The sequence below is a fragment of the Petaurus breviceps genome, unplaced genomic scaffold (genome assembly GCF_028583685.1).
Source record: "Petaurus breviceps papuanus isolate PSGF00001 unplaced genomic scaffold, PetGlider_PUasm1.0 90743, whole genome shotgun sequence".
Lineage (NCBI taxonomy): Eukaryota > Metazoa > Chordata > Mammalia > Diprotodontia > Petauridae > Petaurus > Petaurus breviceps.
In genome coordinates this window covers 10,269,407-10,285,749 of record NW_027187332.1, presented here as the reverse complement: position 1 = coordinate 10,285,749, position 16,343 = coordinate 10,269,407, and positions in this window count along the sequence as shown.

Sequence of the window (16,343 nt, the reverse complement as noted above, 5' to 3'; positions counted from 1 at the left end):
AAAATTTGACTTTCAAATATAAGAAGCAAGAGAAGCATGAGAAGGGAAACAGGCAAAAGAAATGATAAGGAATTTATTAAAGTTGAACTATCTATATTGCTACATGGAAAAATGATAACTGCAACTCATGAGACTTTTCTCACTAAGATGATAGTTGAAAGGAACAAATATGAATACAGACATATATACACAGGTACAGGAAGGTAAATGTGTGTATAAATATATATATATATATATATTTATATATATATGTGTGTGTGTGTGTGTGTGTGTGTACGTGTCTATATGTGTGCACCTGTACATATAGAGGACACAGGATGAATTGAATAAAGAGGGATGATATCTAAAAAATAAAATTAAGAAGTGTGAGAGGAATATATTGGGAGGAGAAAGGGAGAGATGAAATAGGGTAAATTATCTCATACAAAAGAGGAAACTGTTACAATAGAGGGGAAGAGCAGGAAGGTGAAGGGAAATGGGTCAATCCTACGCCCACTGAATTTGGCTTATGGAGGGAACAACATACATATTCAGTTGTGTATCTTATCCTACAGGAAAGTATGGGGAAAGGGGATAAGAATGGGATGATAGGAGGAAGGGAAGATTGGGGGATAGGGTAGTGAGAAGCAAATACTCTTCAAAAGGGACAGGGTCAAAGGAGAAAATAGAATAAACGGGGGCAGGATAGGATGGAGGGAAATATAGTTAGTCTTTCACAGAATAACTTCTATGGAAATGTTTTGCATAACTACACATGTACAAACTATATTGAATTGCTTGTCTTCCCAATGGGGGTGGGTGAGGAGGGAAGAAGGGAAAGAATCTGGAAATCAAAGTTTTAAAAACAAATATTAAAAAAAAAATTTTTACATGCAACTGGGAAATAAGATATACAGGCACTGAGGTATAGAAACCCATCTTGCCCTACTAGAAGGGTGGGGGTAGGTGATGGGGAAGGATAAAAGAGAGAACTTATTGGGAGAAGGGGCATTCAGTAGACTTGCTATCTTGGGGTGGGGGATAGGAGAAGGACAGAGAGAAAATTTGTAACTCAAAATCTTGTGGAAATGAATGTTGAAAACTGAAAGTAGCTAATAAATTTTAAAATGAAGAAAAAACTTTTTCTCAGAAAAAAATTAATTCATGGTCAGTAGTTTCTCTTGGTATTCAAAAGATGCCAAGGGAGACCCTGAAGTGTCTTCAATCCCTTCTGAAATTGAACTCCCCTAATAATTGAAAAATCAACCCTTATTAGTGGACATTTAATGAGAAAGGCTAAAAGTCTTCAGCTCCTCCTGATAAGAATGTGGCTAGATCATGAGACTCAGCAGGCTCAAGTTATATGGGCAAGGGGGAGCCATCTCCATCCAGATGTCTCTAGCTAGTTTTCTCCTTCAACAGCTGAGTTGCCTTCAATTTTAATAGAGGGGACCAAGGACAAGGAAGTCTTCCTCCAGGAAAAGGCTAGCCCAGACTGGATTATGTTTATACTCAATAGAAATAGGTCTCCCATTTGGGTGGGGTTCTACCCCATTAAGGAGCATGTGCCTTGAGAGCCCTTCAGTGACTGAGTAACCCTTTCAGGAGTTTTGTTTCAACAGAAATAGAAGGAAAATGGGGGAATCACAAGTTAGTAATTAGTCATCAGTATAATAGTAATTTCTCCCAAGGAGAAAAATATGGTTAAAATTATCTTACAACAGCAGAGGGTATCTAAGAAACCTAGATACCTAATAAACCCAAGCATGAGTAGAGGACTGCTGCTGTGAGCAGCTTTCAAAGTTCTGATTACACAGTATAGTAAACTCTCTATTCAGTAACAAACTAAGACAAAACATTCAAAGAAAATCAAGGTACAGCACTCACAGTGTTACAACTTATCACTAGAATAGCTACATATTTTTCACCAAAGTGGTCACATAATTTTAAGCAAAGTACATTCATTTAGTAAATCACAAAGTCCTTAATTCAATCACAAAGTACAAAAGTCAAAGTCCTCCATCCATGGGGTGCAATTAAGTTACAATATCTTCAGTCACTATTCAGTACCCTCTTAAGGGGTGATGGAAAGTACAAAGGCCTTACACCTCTAGGTCACAAGTAAGTGACAATGTCATCAATCACTACTCAGTACTCTCTTAAGGGGTAGTAGAAAGTACAAAGTCCATATACCCCTAGGTCACAAGTAAGTTAGAGTTTCATCAGTCAGCATTAAATCCCAAAGGAGAGGTCTTTTCAACTTGGTTCCAGGAAGGCCCTCAGCTTCCATGGTTCCTCTTCCATGGCTCCATCTACTGCCCGAATCTAACCAACTGCTACCTGAGATCAAAGGCAGACAGCTCCCAGTTTCTTGTCCAGCTCTCCATGCAGTTCCCATTCCATATTGAAGCTCACAGTGTCTAGTCTACCTCAAGTCCTTATTCACATACCAGGAAACCAAGTTCCAAAACCAGAAAGTCAAAATCATTACAAAATCATTACATTACAAAATCAAAAACAGTACAGTTTCCCTCAAGCAGGGATCCTCCTCTCTCACTCACAGTAGCTCCTCAGCAGAAATTCCTGATGGTTCTTAGAAGCTCTCAGCAAAAGTTCCCAAAAGAAAGATCTCATCAGAAGTTCTGGCTGGCTTTCAGAAGAACCTCCACCACCACAAGTTCTGTTCTCAAAAATCAAAATCACTTTCTCCAGGTCCCTTCTCAACATCAAAATCACTTTGTCCAGCTCTGTTCTCAAAATCAAAATCACTTTCTACAGCCTGGGCCTCTTCTCCTCGGCCTACACATGGCTTCCTCCAAGAAGTTCTGTCTCAGTTCTCAGTTCTCATTTCTCTTCTCAGTTCTTCTCAATTCTTAGTTCAGTCCTCAGTCCAGCAGCAGCAGCCCAGCCTCTAGATACTTGCTGAGAGAAATTCTGTCCTCTCTCAGCTTGGGCTTTTCCTCATATAAGCTCCTCCATGTTTTCCCCCTTCTTGTTAGAACAGGAAGTTCCTCACACTGTGGGATTCACTAGTTCTGGATCATAATACTTGATACAATCACACTTGAAACAAGGTACTAAGTTCTTGCCAATGCAAGGGGATCTTCACATTACATTTCTATTACAATGCCTAAATAGAGCATCATGCTTTATCCTTACTACCCTCTCTTCCATAATCTACATTCTGTACTAAATGGCCTGCTTACTATTCTATGTACACAAAAGTCCATCTCAAGCTTTCTCACCTTCCTCCAAACTCTCTCCCTTTTCAATGATCCTCTTCCTTCTACCTACTTTTCTGAAATTCCTAGTTTTCTACAAGACCAAACATAGATACTAGCATTATAGAAGACATTTCCTGAACTTTCCATTGTTACTCTTTTCATAGACATTTTGTACTTGTTTGTGTAATTTCTCCCATGGAATAAGCTCATTGAGAGAAAGTCTATTTTTTTTTGTAGTGTCAAGACTTAGCACAATGTCTAGCACAGTGTAGATATTAACAAATGCTTATTGAATTGAATTCTCCCAGAAAAAAATTTCACTTTTAGATCCATGCTATAACTTCCTTTCCATTTCCTCCACACCTTTCTAGTTCTGACAAATATCAAAAAATGCAAAAAATTTGAGAAGTAACAGTAAGATCTCCCCATTTCATTTCTTATATTACTTTCTCTTGATCTTTACTTTGCTCATCACATTTTAAAAATTTAAATTACATTGATCTGTGTATGTTTCCTCCCTTTCTAGTAGACTATAATCTCTTTGAAAACATAGTATACCCCATTTTTCAGCATTGCACTGCCAGAATTTAAGAGAGAATTTTGTCTGTATTAAGTGATACATGAATGTTGGCTGACATAAGTAGACTTAATTAAAGTGTCAATAGTGCAAATCAGAGTAACCTTCTCCCTTTCCTTCTTCAATAAAACTGACCCTTTTCACTTTATCCTGAAACAATAGGCATGTCTTAAGAAACCATATCAGTAAAATTTGAACTCTTAAAGAAAATGATTCTAGAAATCTGGGTATGGAACTCACTTTGGAAAAATACAATATATCTCTTTACTCAGTGTTATTTGGCTTGCCTTGAAATAAAATTTAATGAGCCCCATTATATTTAACACTCAGAACAATTGTCCTTCAATCTTTTTCCAGGACTTATATGAGACCTTCCCAACTGGTCTCTCTAACTTCCAGTATCTTCTCTATTCAATACAGTCTCTGCTCTGCTATCAAAATAGCCTAAGGCCCATATCTTACTATGTCACTTTCCTATTGGGGGGGAAGAAAATACACAAATTGATTTCCTTGGGCTTAGAACCTAGAACTTATGGTTCATCATAATATGACTCTTACTTACCCATTTTATGTACTTACAGGAAAAGTTCTTAGATAAAGCTATCAGACTCCAATCTATATGTACTAATTAGGAGGTAGCATGCAACAGCGAAAGGCATGCTGGATTTATAACCAGAAGGCTAGGGTTCAAATCCTCCCACTGCCCCTTACTTGTATCATTTTTACAAGATGCTAGCCTCTTATTACTTCAATTTCCATCTTTACTTCAATTTCTTCATCTGTGTTATGAAGATAATGAATGAAATAAGTTTTAATGTCTTTTCAAAACATACATATATTGTGTATTATCTAAATTGTCTTGGTATTTTGAGGCCTCATGAGTCTGACACACGATAGTGTGTAGGTATGTGTGTGTCTGTGTGTATCCCTCACAACAACCCTGGGAGGTAGATGCTTTTATTACTCCCTTTTACCATTGAAGAAACTGAGGCACACAGAGATTAAATGACTTGTCCAAGATCACAAAGCTAGCTGATTTGACTGAGGCTGGATTTGAATTTAAGTCTTCTTGACTTCAGGCCCAGTGCTCTGTCCCCTGTGCCACCTACCTGGCTCAGAAAGAGAGTTAGGCTACCTCTCGCTATTTGGCCTCAATGAATCGATGACTCCTTGACACTTCTCTCATGGTCAATATCCATCTTTGATTGTGCTATTTTTAATACAAGGTCAGACTTTACAATTTCCAATACCAAAATCTCCTCTCATCTCTAGAGGAAGGTGAAAATAAAAGGACTAAAAAGATAAAGATATGATAGATATCATCAGAGTATAGTCAAAAAAGAACTGACCTGAAAGTCTGAAGGCCTGAATTTGATTCACATTTCTGACATTAATGATTAAGAGAGTTTTAAAAAATAATTTTACTGTGATGTATCCCAGTTTACTCTCTCATAAAATGGAAGAGTTGGCCTGGAAAATCTCAAATCTTCTCAGGTTGATGATTTTACTTTTTCCCTTATTATTTTTTAGTTATTTAGATAAAGGGTAATGAAAAAATGGTGATAGTAGTGATGTATTCAATATTGTATATAATACTCATACAATACTCATTGTATATATACTCAATAGTATATAATACTCATTTCTAGAATACAGAATTCTGCATTCATAGAGCCATGGAATTTTATAGATGGAAGGGACCAGTGGTTGGCATTGCATTAACACACTTAATAAATACTAGTAGGACTTAAAAATTACCCAATCCAACTCCTCCAGACCAAATCTCTTAACTTCACATAGTGAACTCTCTACCCCACTGCATCATGTTTAACATTAACTCTCTTGTCAGTAGCTTTACAGAACTGACTTAGTTTTGCCCTGAAGAGTCAAATCAGTGACTAAAGTAAAATTTTCTATTTTAAATTCTTCTTTTAAAGGTATTTGACTTAACTTGAATTGATATAATTTATGTTTGCTTTCAGAAGACTTTGAGAATTGTGTTGCTGTGCTTTATCTATGAGAACTTAAATAACTTACCAAAAGCCTTAACCAGCATTTCTAAGTTCCAACACCAGAGTAGAGTAAGAGGAACTTCAAAGAAAACCATCTTATCATGATTATATTTTCTTTTTCAGCTTTGTCATTCTGATTTTAAAAATGAATTACATCACTTGGGCCTCCAGGCAAATGTATAATAAAGTTAAAGATATTACATCAAATCTAATTAGCAATTAGATTTGGCTATTTCTCCTCTCATTCTCTACCCATTTTTATTTTTACTAGGTTGAGGTTAGAAATCTGATGATTCTAATATTTCCCAATTTTGCTCACTTTGTATCTATCTAGTGAATTTGGGCAGCTACAACTCAGCTAACTGAATTGTGGCTAAATTCCAATTGTGGAAATAAGGCAGAAGGTATTCATATCTCTTCAAATTCACACTCCCCTTTCATATGTGTAAGCACCCCTATATGTTTTTGGCCTCTCCCAAAGGGTAAGGATGGGGCAAGAGAGTAAATGTGCAAAACAAAATGATGTAGATTTGGCAATTAAGGGGTCAGTTACCATGCAGTTTTCATGGACACAAAGAAAGGTGTTTATAGAACAGAAGTACCATGGGAATAATAATTATTATTATTATATGCCAAGCTCTGTGGCACGAGGAATACAGGATATCCCTAGGAAGAATAGGAATTGGAAAATTAGAGAGAGAAGAAGATCACTCAGATTAGTCTAATTTCTATACCAGGCTTTTCCTTGATAGCACTCCACTGCTCCACTAGGGATGACAAGTGGGAAAGAGTGATAGAATAAATAGTCATATACAACCTAGGCAAGGAGTAGTCATACTAGTAAATGGTAAGAGAGCAGGATTAGGTATTACTGCCAGAGAAAGAGCCGTGAGCAAAAAAGTGATGGCAACAAGAATTGGCTTGCATTTCCAATATACTACATTTTACTTTTAGAAAATTATAGTATGTGAAACAGTTTTGTCTTACATTAATCCAATATCTGTTTCTCTGAATCTTATACCCACTGTTCTATGTTCTTAATTCTTAGGTCAATTAGAAAAAGTATGATTTTTTCATCACAAAAACCTTCAAATGACGAAAAACAACTGTCATGTTAACCCTAAGAGTCTGTCTTGATTTAAAAAAATGTTGAAACAAACAGTACCAAGGACAGATTTCTCCAATGGATACCTATAAGACTGATCTCTGAATTATTAGATGACTAAGATTATAGGACTGTACATTTATAGCTAGAAGTAACCTTTGGCTTCTCATGGTTTAACTTGCTTAATTTATGGAAGAAGAAGCTAAGGCCCACCCAGAAAAGTTCACTGATTTGCATGAGGTCATGCAGGTAACACAGTAATGAGATCTGGTACTACCCGTTAGATCTAGGCAGTCATTCAATCAGTCAAAAAGCATTTATCAGGCATTTACTATGTGCCACGCACTGGGATAAATTCTTGTGACATGACAAAAAGCAAACAAGATTCCTCTGCTAACAGAGTTCACATATTCTAATTAGAGAAAAAGCATGTAAATTATAAATACATATAGAATATATAGACTGCCTTATCGCAGAAAGAAGGCATTAGCAGTCAGGGGAGTGGCAGAAAAGGCCTACTGAAGAAGGTAGGAACTGTTCTGAGTCTCAAAGGAAGATATAAAAGCCAGGAGAATGAAGTGAAGAGGTGAGCAATAAGAGCCAAAAGGCAAAGAATCAGTATGGGGAGTATTTGGTCCAAGGAAGAGTAAAGAAATCAGAGCTTTTAGTATACAGTAGGGAATAAAGTATAAGTAGACAGAGAAGAAAGGAAGGGACAAAGCCATGAAAGGCTTTAAATTCCAGAGTTTATTACATTTGTTCTTGGAGATAAGAGAAAGCTAAATTTTAAGAGAGGGAGGTGGCTTGGTCAGATCTGAACTTTAAGGGAGTCATTTTAGCAAATGAATAGAAGGTGGGCTGAATAGAGAAAGACTTAAGACAGGGAAATAAAGTAGAAGGCTATCTTAATAGTCCATGAGATACCAAGAGCCTAATCCAGATTCCTGGCTATGTGAATGAAGAAGAAGAGACATATATAGGAGAATATCATGAGGGTAGAAAGGATGAGGTCTGGCATCATATCAGATATGCAGATTTGCGTACTGAGAGTAACTGGATCATTAAGGGTAAAGCCAAGATTTTCAGCCTCAAGGACAAGAAGGGTGGTCATTCCCTTGTAGTAATATGAATGCTTGGAAGAGGGAAAAGACAGAATTATATTTCAAAAGTTTTGAGTTTGAGATGCTTAATAGACATTTACTTTGAGATATCCAAAAGGAAGCTGATGGAAAATAAGTTCAGAAGAGAGCTTAGGGTTGGGTATTTAGAGATGATAACTGATCTCATAGGAACTGATGTGGTCACACAATGAAAAAAAAAAGGAGAAGAGATGTCATGGTTATTGGGTAGGACCTGAAGGAAAAGGCATCAAAAGAATGTGAGAAACAGTGGTAAAACAGGTTAAAAAAGAACCAGGTGAGATTAAAGTCATAAAAAGCTAGAGAGGAGATATTATACAGGAGAAGAGGGTTATCTACAATGTTAAAAGTTGAAGAGAGGGGGAAAAGGGTAAGGAGTAAAAAGGTACAGCATAACTGCTATGATAAGTGAGATAGTGATTTGAGTAAGGAGGTGTAAATTGATTATCTTGCTGCAGTACTGAGGGCTCAGTAGAGATTAAATAACATACATTTGAGGTAGACTCAGCCAGCATGGTTTTCTGACTTCCACTAGCCCTTTTTCAGGAGCATGTGATTAGAAGTTAAGGCTTTTGATGATAGAATGAACCCAAACTTGGGATCTGGGGAAGACAAAAGAACAAGGGATTAAAGCATGAAGCTGGAATGAATCACTAAAAAGGATGAGATAGAGAAGTGAGTGTGCAGGGACAATGGCCTGAAAAGAAATAGATATGGTGGAGGGAGGAGAGGAAGGGAGTCAGTGTCAAGATGAAATATTGAGTTAAGGGTCATAAGGCATCACCTAGTGCTTGCAGAGGGGAAAAGACGGAATTATTAAAGATTATGATAAGATACAGGAATATCAGAGAGTTCATAAATATGGAATTAGAACTCTTATGGGTTATAACATGATCAAGAGTATTACCATTCACTTAATTCCTTCTGCCTTTATTAAAATCTAGCTCACATCTCTCCATTTTTGCCACAGAGACAATATGCATTTTCTGCATACTTTGCTAAAGTACAGTAATAATATTAATAGTAGTTGACATTGATGCAGTCTTTTAAATAGTCATCAAAATATGAGAGATGAGATTTCAATCCAGGTCTTGACTCCAGTTACAGCATTTTTACCATTATAACTCTGAAATTTTTATAAAGAATGTTTTTATTTCATTTCTCTTAATTACATATAAAACAATTTTAACATTTTTTAATAAACTTTAGTTCCAATTTACTTCTCTCTCTACCCTCCTCCCCTTGAAAAGGCAAGCACTTTGGTATAGAATATACAAGTGCAGTCACACAAAACATATTTCCATGTTAGCCATGTTGCAAAAGAGAACACAGACCAATTTTTTTTTAAAAATTAAAAAACAGAAAAAATAAAAAGTTAAAAAATCATGCTTTGATCTAAATTTAGTTTCCCATCAGTTATTTCTCTAGAAGTGAGTAGCTTTCTTCATAACTCCTTTGGAATTATCTTGAATCATTATATTGCTGAGAACAGATAAGTTATTCACATTCATCATCATACAAAATTGCTGTTACTGCATACAATGATCTACTATGCTTCATTATGCATCAGTTCATATATGTCTTCCCAGGTTTTTCTGAAACCATCCTGCTCATCATTATTTACAGCACAATAGTACTCCATCACAATCATAACTTTTTCTTTTTAACAGGTGACATCTGTATAGCACAAGGGTAGGGAATCTGCAGCCTTAAGGACATATGTGGCCCTCTAGGTCCTAAAGTGTAACCGTTTGATGCAATCCAAGCTTCACAGAACAAATATCCTTAATAAAAGGATTTGTTCTGTAAAACTTGGACTCAGTCAAAAAGCCATGCCCAACGACCTAGAGGGCCACATGTGGCCTCAAGGCCACAGGTTGCCCACCCTTAAGGAACTTTAGAAATTGCACTTTATAAATTGTAAAGCATGGCTGGCTAGGTGGTGCAGTGAGTAGAGCACTGGCCCTGGAGTCGGGAGGACCAGAATTCAAATCCAGCCTCAGACACTTGACACATTTACTAGCCATGTGACTTTGGGCAAGTCACTTAACCCCAATTACTCTCCAAAAAGCTAAAAAAAAAAAAAGAACTTATTTGGGGGTGACTAAGTGGCACAGTGAGTAAAGCGTTGGCCCCAAAGACAGGAGGACCCGAGTTTGGTTCCGGCCTCAGACACTTAACACACACACACACACACACACACACACACACACACACACACACACACACACACACCTTGGGAAATTACTTAACCCCAATTACCCCCAAAAAGAAAAAAAAAAAAAAAAAAGAAATTGTAAAGCATTTTGTATACATTATTTCATTTAATCCTCAAAACAACCCTGTGAATTATCTATTACAAATATTATCCCCATATTACATTTGGAAAAACTAAGATACAGAATGGTACAACAGTTTATGAAATAACCCTCATCTACCAATTATTGGATCATAAGTTTAGAGGTGGAAGGTATCTTAAATGCCATCTAGTCCAACCCCTTTACAGATGAAAACATTGAAACCCAGCTATGAAGTAATTTTTCTCACTGTCACAGAAGTATTAAGTAGAAGATTGGGAATCAGAGTCATGTTTTCTAAATCCAGCACCCCTCCCTTGTCTCACAACCTTATAAAAAATTAGAAATCAGAATAGTTTAGCAACACTTCCTGATGAAACCTTGGTGATTCTTCATAATCACTGCTTCCTTATCTAAATGCTCCCATCATCTACTTTGGAATAGTTTTTTTTTTTTTCCATTAAAACAGTAGTCCTACTTCTCACCTGAAGGGAGACATAAAGGGGTCAGATGATTTCTGATGCTTTCTCAGCAGAGAAATGGATTTCATTGATGGTCTTTCAGGGCGACTTTCATGCAAGATGCATGACTTCAAACACAAGCTTTGGAAGGTGAAAGAGAGGCTTCTGGAAGAATCCAGTGGTGCTAAAACCTTCACCCGTCTATATGCTGGTGTTTTGTCACAAGCAACATTTGGACATCAGTTTTAGAGAAAACTCTTGAAGTATACCTCATTTCACTACTGGGCTACAGGGACAAAATGATGTACCATTCCACGTCCTTTGGAGCAATGTTCTCTCTGGTTTTTTCTCCTTATTCAGCTGAAACCAAGAGAAAATTTGCATAGTACTCTCAAAACTTTGTGACATGTCAATTATGAGTCAATGGAAGATATCTAGGTTCCTTTGCAGGGGAAATGGGAAACTAAAATTAAGACATGTAACTTTGGGGTTAACTCCCATTTTTAGCCTGGGTAGAAATGAGAAAGAGATAGAGGTGGAAAAGGAGAGGAAAAAAGAGAGGGGAGAGAAAGAGAGAGAGGGGAGGAAGGAAGGGAGAAAAGGAAAGAAGAAGGGGAGGGGAAAAAAAGGAAGAGGAAGACAGAGGGAGGGAAAGGAAAAGGGGAAGAGGGAGAAGGAAAGAGAAAGGGGAAGAGGGAGAGAGGGAAAAAGAGATAAGAAAGAGGGGGGAGAAGCAGAGAGGGAGATGGGAGAGAGAGAGGGAGAGGGGAGAAAGGGAGAGGGGGAAGGAGAGGAATTGGGGAAGACAGAGAGGGAGCCAACAATACTTCCATTTTTATTGCCCTATATCTAATAGAGTCAAACTGCTTATTTGACTTTTGTGTGTAGACGTTTTTTTAAAAAAATGAAAGTATAAAGAGAAGGAAGAAATGACAGATACAAAAGAGAATGTAAAGTTAAAGATTAATATACAAACATCTAAAATACACAAGAACCTGGGAGACATAAGTTGGAGGACAGGGCCAAGAGTGACCTGGGAGATGTAACATAGGAAGTAGGACCAAAGGATGATTTGACAATCAGAATAACCCTATGCCAATGGTTTTAAAGGGATGAGGCAGCTGGTAAGAGTTGACTTGTTCTACCTTCTCTCCATTCATTTTTATCATTATCACATTCATTCTGGACAATGGTCTTAACTCTTTCTTTTTGCTTCTTTTTTTTTCTAAATGTATTTTAATAATTTGTTTTATTCCCTTACTACATTTAATTACTTTTTTTGATGACACCAGTTTGCCATATTCCAATTTAATCAAGAAATTTTTAAAAATCATGTTACTGGATCTTCTTTGTCTCTGAGGGGAATGTCAAGATGTCCTCCAGTTTAACCTAGGACAGAATGCCTTCTCTCCTCCTGAATCTAAAGAGATGAATTAACGTATTCCTATGTAATACCTCAGAGTATACCCACAAAAGGTTTTCATTAGCCACATTAATTTTTAAAGGTGAAAGTTTTCAATGGAGTATCATACTGGTCTAGGTATTATCTGCCCTCAAATATAGGTAGGTCCACTAAAATGATATCTTTATTCCATCCCTTTTTTAATACTCCTCTCACATCTGCCAAAGAGTTTCGGTAACATTCCATTTTGTTGTCCTTATCCTTTAGTAACAGTTTCAAGTCATTCTGAGATGGCCTCTGAGATCACATACAACTCCCAAAACCATGGAGTAGGACATTATTCTGAAGTGACTGTTATCTTTTTCCTCTATTAGATGCCCTTGCTTCATCATCTAGATGTATATTTTTAAAAAATCTTAGTTGTTGATTAATTCCCTATGAAGTCACATTAGTCTGTTTAGATAGGTCGCTTTTGCTTTTTCATCATGTCTTATCAAACAAAATTTAAAATTTTCAAGAAGACTGGAATTGGTTCTTGATGGGTAACTCATAAAAATTCATCCAACTTACAAAACTGTGACAATTTTAACAAAAATATATCTCCTCTTCAGCATATATTTGTTTACAGATCATTAATTACTTGACAGAGAGACTAGAGAGCAGAAAGAAAAGCAAAACCGGTAACCTGAAAAGTGCCCAGAAATAACAGAGATTCCTCTAAACATCTTATGAGTCAATGAGGAATGGAGAGAATCCACACAAACATGGGGATTTATGTGCAAGTTTTAAGTAGCACATTTTTATATGAAGCTTACTCAAATGTTTCTTTGCTCTAAATATTTTTCATATTGTGTTATCCAAGTCCATTTGTGTGTGCATGTGTGTATATGTACACACATATGCATTCATACACACAAATATGCACATAATTTCAGCTACTCATATGTAGGAGGGAGAGAGAGAGAGAGAAAGAAAGAAAGAAAGAAAATAATGCTTTCTATAACTTTCTCACAACCCAAACACTATTAGGTACTGCCAGTTTTGCACAATTAGGTGGCAAAACAGGTTAAAGTGCTGGGCCTGGAACCAGGACTCCTCTTCTTGAGATCAAGTCCCACCTCAGACACTTTGCTAGCCATGTTTTCAATGGAGTATCATGTTGGCCTAGATAGTATCTAGGTCTAGATCCTAGTTGGGCAAGTCATTTAACTAAGTTTACCTCAGTTTCCTCTTTTGTAAAATCAGCTGGAGAAGGAAATGACAAACCACTCCAGTATCTCTGCCAAGAAAAACCCAAATGGTTTCAGGGAGAATTAGACATGATTAAAAAGTGACTGAACAACAACACTAATAGTTACATGGTATTGCTTTTATTTAAAATGTGTATATACATATAAATATATACATATATGTCTGTGTGTACCTATATATCTATATTTATCCACATCTCTACATTTCTATATCTATCTATCTAAGCACGCATTTATCTTTTTGAGACAGTTTTAATTTACTGCCAGACTTATCCTATCATTACCACTACATAAACATAAATGAAGAAGCTTAAAATATAGTTAAGCTTTTCTTACTTCAAGAACCTGTGATTTCACTGCTATAAGTTCTCCCTACTCCACTGTAAATCATGCTCCAGCAAGTCTTGCTAGACATACTTTGCCACTTGCTATGATCAATGTTTCGATGAGCCTCTTCTAACATAGTCAGGCCGGTCCTCGGGTACCTGTCCATTACTAAGCCTATCCAGTACCTAAAGTATTTTTAGCCTTCTAGGATCTTCTAGGTTTAAATGGGAAAAGCTTTCAGGAACCAAGGATCAATTACATATTTTTAATGACATAACTTTTTGAATAACAATGGAAAATACTCAATTTAAAATGTGAATGCCAAGTCATGATTCACAGTCACAGGTATACTATTTTTGCAATGTCCATTCCATTATAGGATCACCTATTTATGAAGAGGACTAAAAAATTTAAGGCCCCTTTCCTCACAAAGCACTGAGTCAGGTTTTTACAGACACAAATTACTGTTAATTTTGACTTCTGATTCAATCCTATTGTATCTCAAACAGATCTTTTTATTATCATATGGTGTATGAGTAATAATTTTCTATTTTTTTAATTTGATAGCATTTTATTTTCTTCCAATTACCTGTAAAGATAGTTTTCAACATTTATTTTTTGTAAAATTTTGAGTTCTAAATTTTCTTTTCTCCCCCCTACTCAAGACAGCAAGCAAGCTAATATGGGCCATATATGGGACTTGAGTACATGGACATTCCTGATGTTTCTGTGGGAAATATGAGGAATGGATCTGGGGGCAGTGGCTAGTTAGAGGCAGTGGCTGGGATCTCATCACATGGCCACCCCTGCTGTTTCTGTGAGAAATACAAGTTCATGGACATACCTGTTGTTCCAGTGAGCAGTGAGGCATATATGAAGAGTTTAAAATATAGTGTATGTGTGTGTGGGGGGGGAGGGGGGGAAGGTGTGGCTGGGTAGGGGCAGTGGCCTGCTGTTCAGTGGGGCCTATAAGAAAGTTAGAATATTGGGGCTCGGGGTGGCTAGGTGGCGCAGTGAGTAAAGCACCGGCCCCAGAGTCAGGAGGACCTGAGTTTGGTTCTTGCCTCAGACACTTAACACCCACACAAAAAAATCTAGCCCTGTAACCTTGGGCAAGTTACTTAACCCTAATTGCCCTCTAAAAGGCAAAAAAAGAAAAAAAAACCAATATTGGGGCTGGGCACAGCTTTATTAAGATTCCATCAGTGCCACCTGTAATGGAAATGCAAATTTAAAGATCTTCCCTGCCCTTAGGCCCTTTGATAGGCTTAAGAGACACTGAGAACCTTCCTTGATTTGAAAATGTACTCTGCTTCCTAATAGGCTGAACGTGGTCACATGGAGCCTGTGGCAGGAGGCTTGGTTTTCAGGAATGCCCGCACCTTGATGCTGTGTGATTGGGCAGTGGGTCAAGAAGGTGGTTACATTCTCTGACCCAGGAGAAGGCTATATAATCCCTGATGTGAGGCTTTGCTTTGGGGCTCACTTTGAGAAGTGTTCTGTGATTTGATCAGATGAGACTCTGGGAAGCCGTTGTTGAGAGCCCCCCCGGCTTTGAAAAACCCAGATGTTGATTTGGTATGAATGTAATGGTCGGACAGTTTGGAAACCTGTCTACTTGATCTGTTTCTCTGTCTTGATAATTCTGTCTGTATATTCTGAAGTTCGGGGTGATGACCTTTTTACCCTAAACTTGGTAAACTATATATGTTTGACTGATTAAAGTAAGCTTGTTAACCCATTTTGAGTTGCTTTCCATTATCAAAGCAGATCCAAGAACCTGTGTTGGCAACAACCCTGGGGATGCTGGGGTGCTTGCTGATACAAAATGGCGACCCTTAGTAGCATTCTAAGAGCTTATATGTATTGTGTATTGCCTGCTTGATGCTATTGCTATTGCCTTCCCTCTAGGATTATCTCTAATTTACTCTGTATGCACACAGCTGTTTGAATTTTGTCTCTCCTACTAGACAGTAAAACTTATTAAGGTTCAGGACTGGTGGTTTTAGTTTTATTTTGTTTTCTTTTCTTTTCTATGGGTCCCTATCACTTAGTACAGTACCTGGAACATAGTAGATACTTAATAAATGCATACTAAATGCTTGCTAAATTCAATTAATTTAACCTGCAGCATTCACCAAATACATTGTACTTTTGAAGAATTAATTCAATTTTTAAAAAGTTCATTTGGAAGTAGCCTATTATGGTAGAAAGAGCACCAGCTTGCTAGACTCAGAGGGTCTAGATTCCAGTCCCATCTGACACTAGTTATGTGACCTTGGGCAAGTCCCTTCCCCACCCTGAGAATCAGTTTCCTCCTCTGTAAAATTAAGGGGTGGATTTGATGATTTCTGAGGTCCCTTGCAGCTCTGACATTCCCTGTTCTAAGACTCCTCCCAGATTTAATGTTCTTCAGTGCTGTGCAGTTATACCAAAATAGGTGTTTAGCACACATATTTCCAATCTATGAAAACACATAAAGAAAAGGATCTTTACAAGAATAAATGTTGGCAGCTAGGTGGCTGTAAGGGTTATGGGATTTAAAGATCTTCCATGCCCCGTTGGACTTG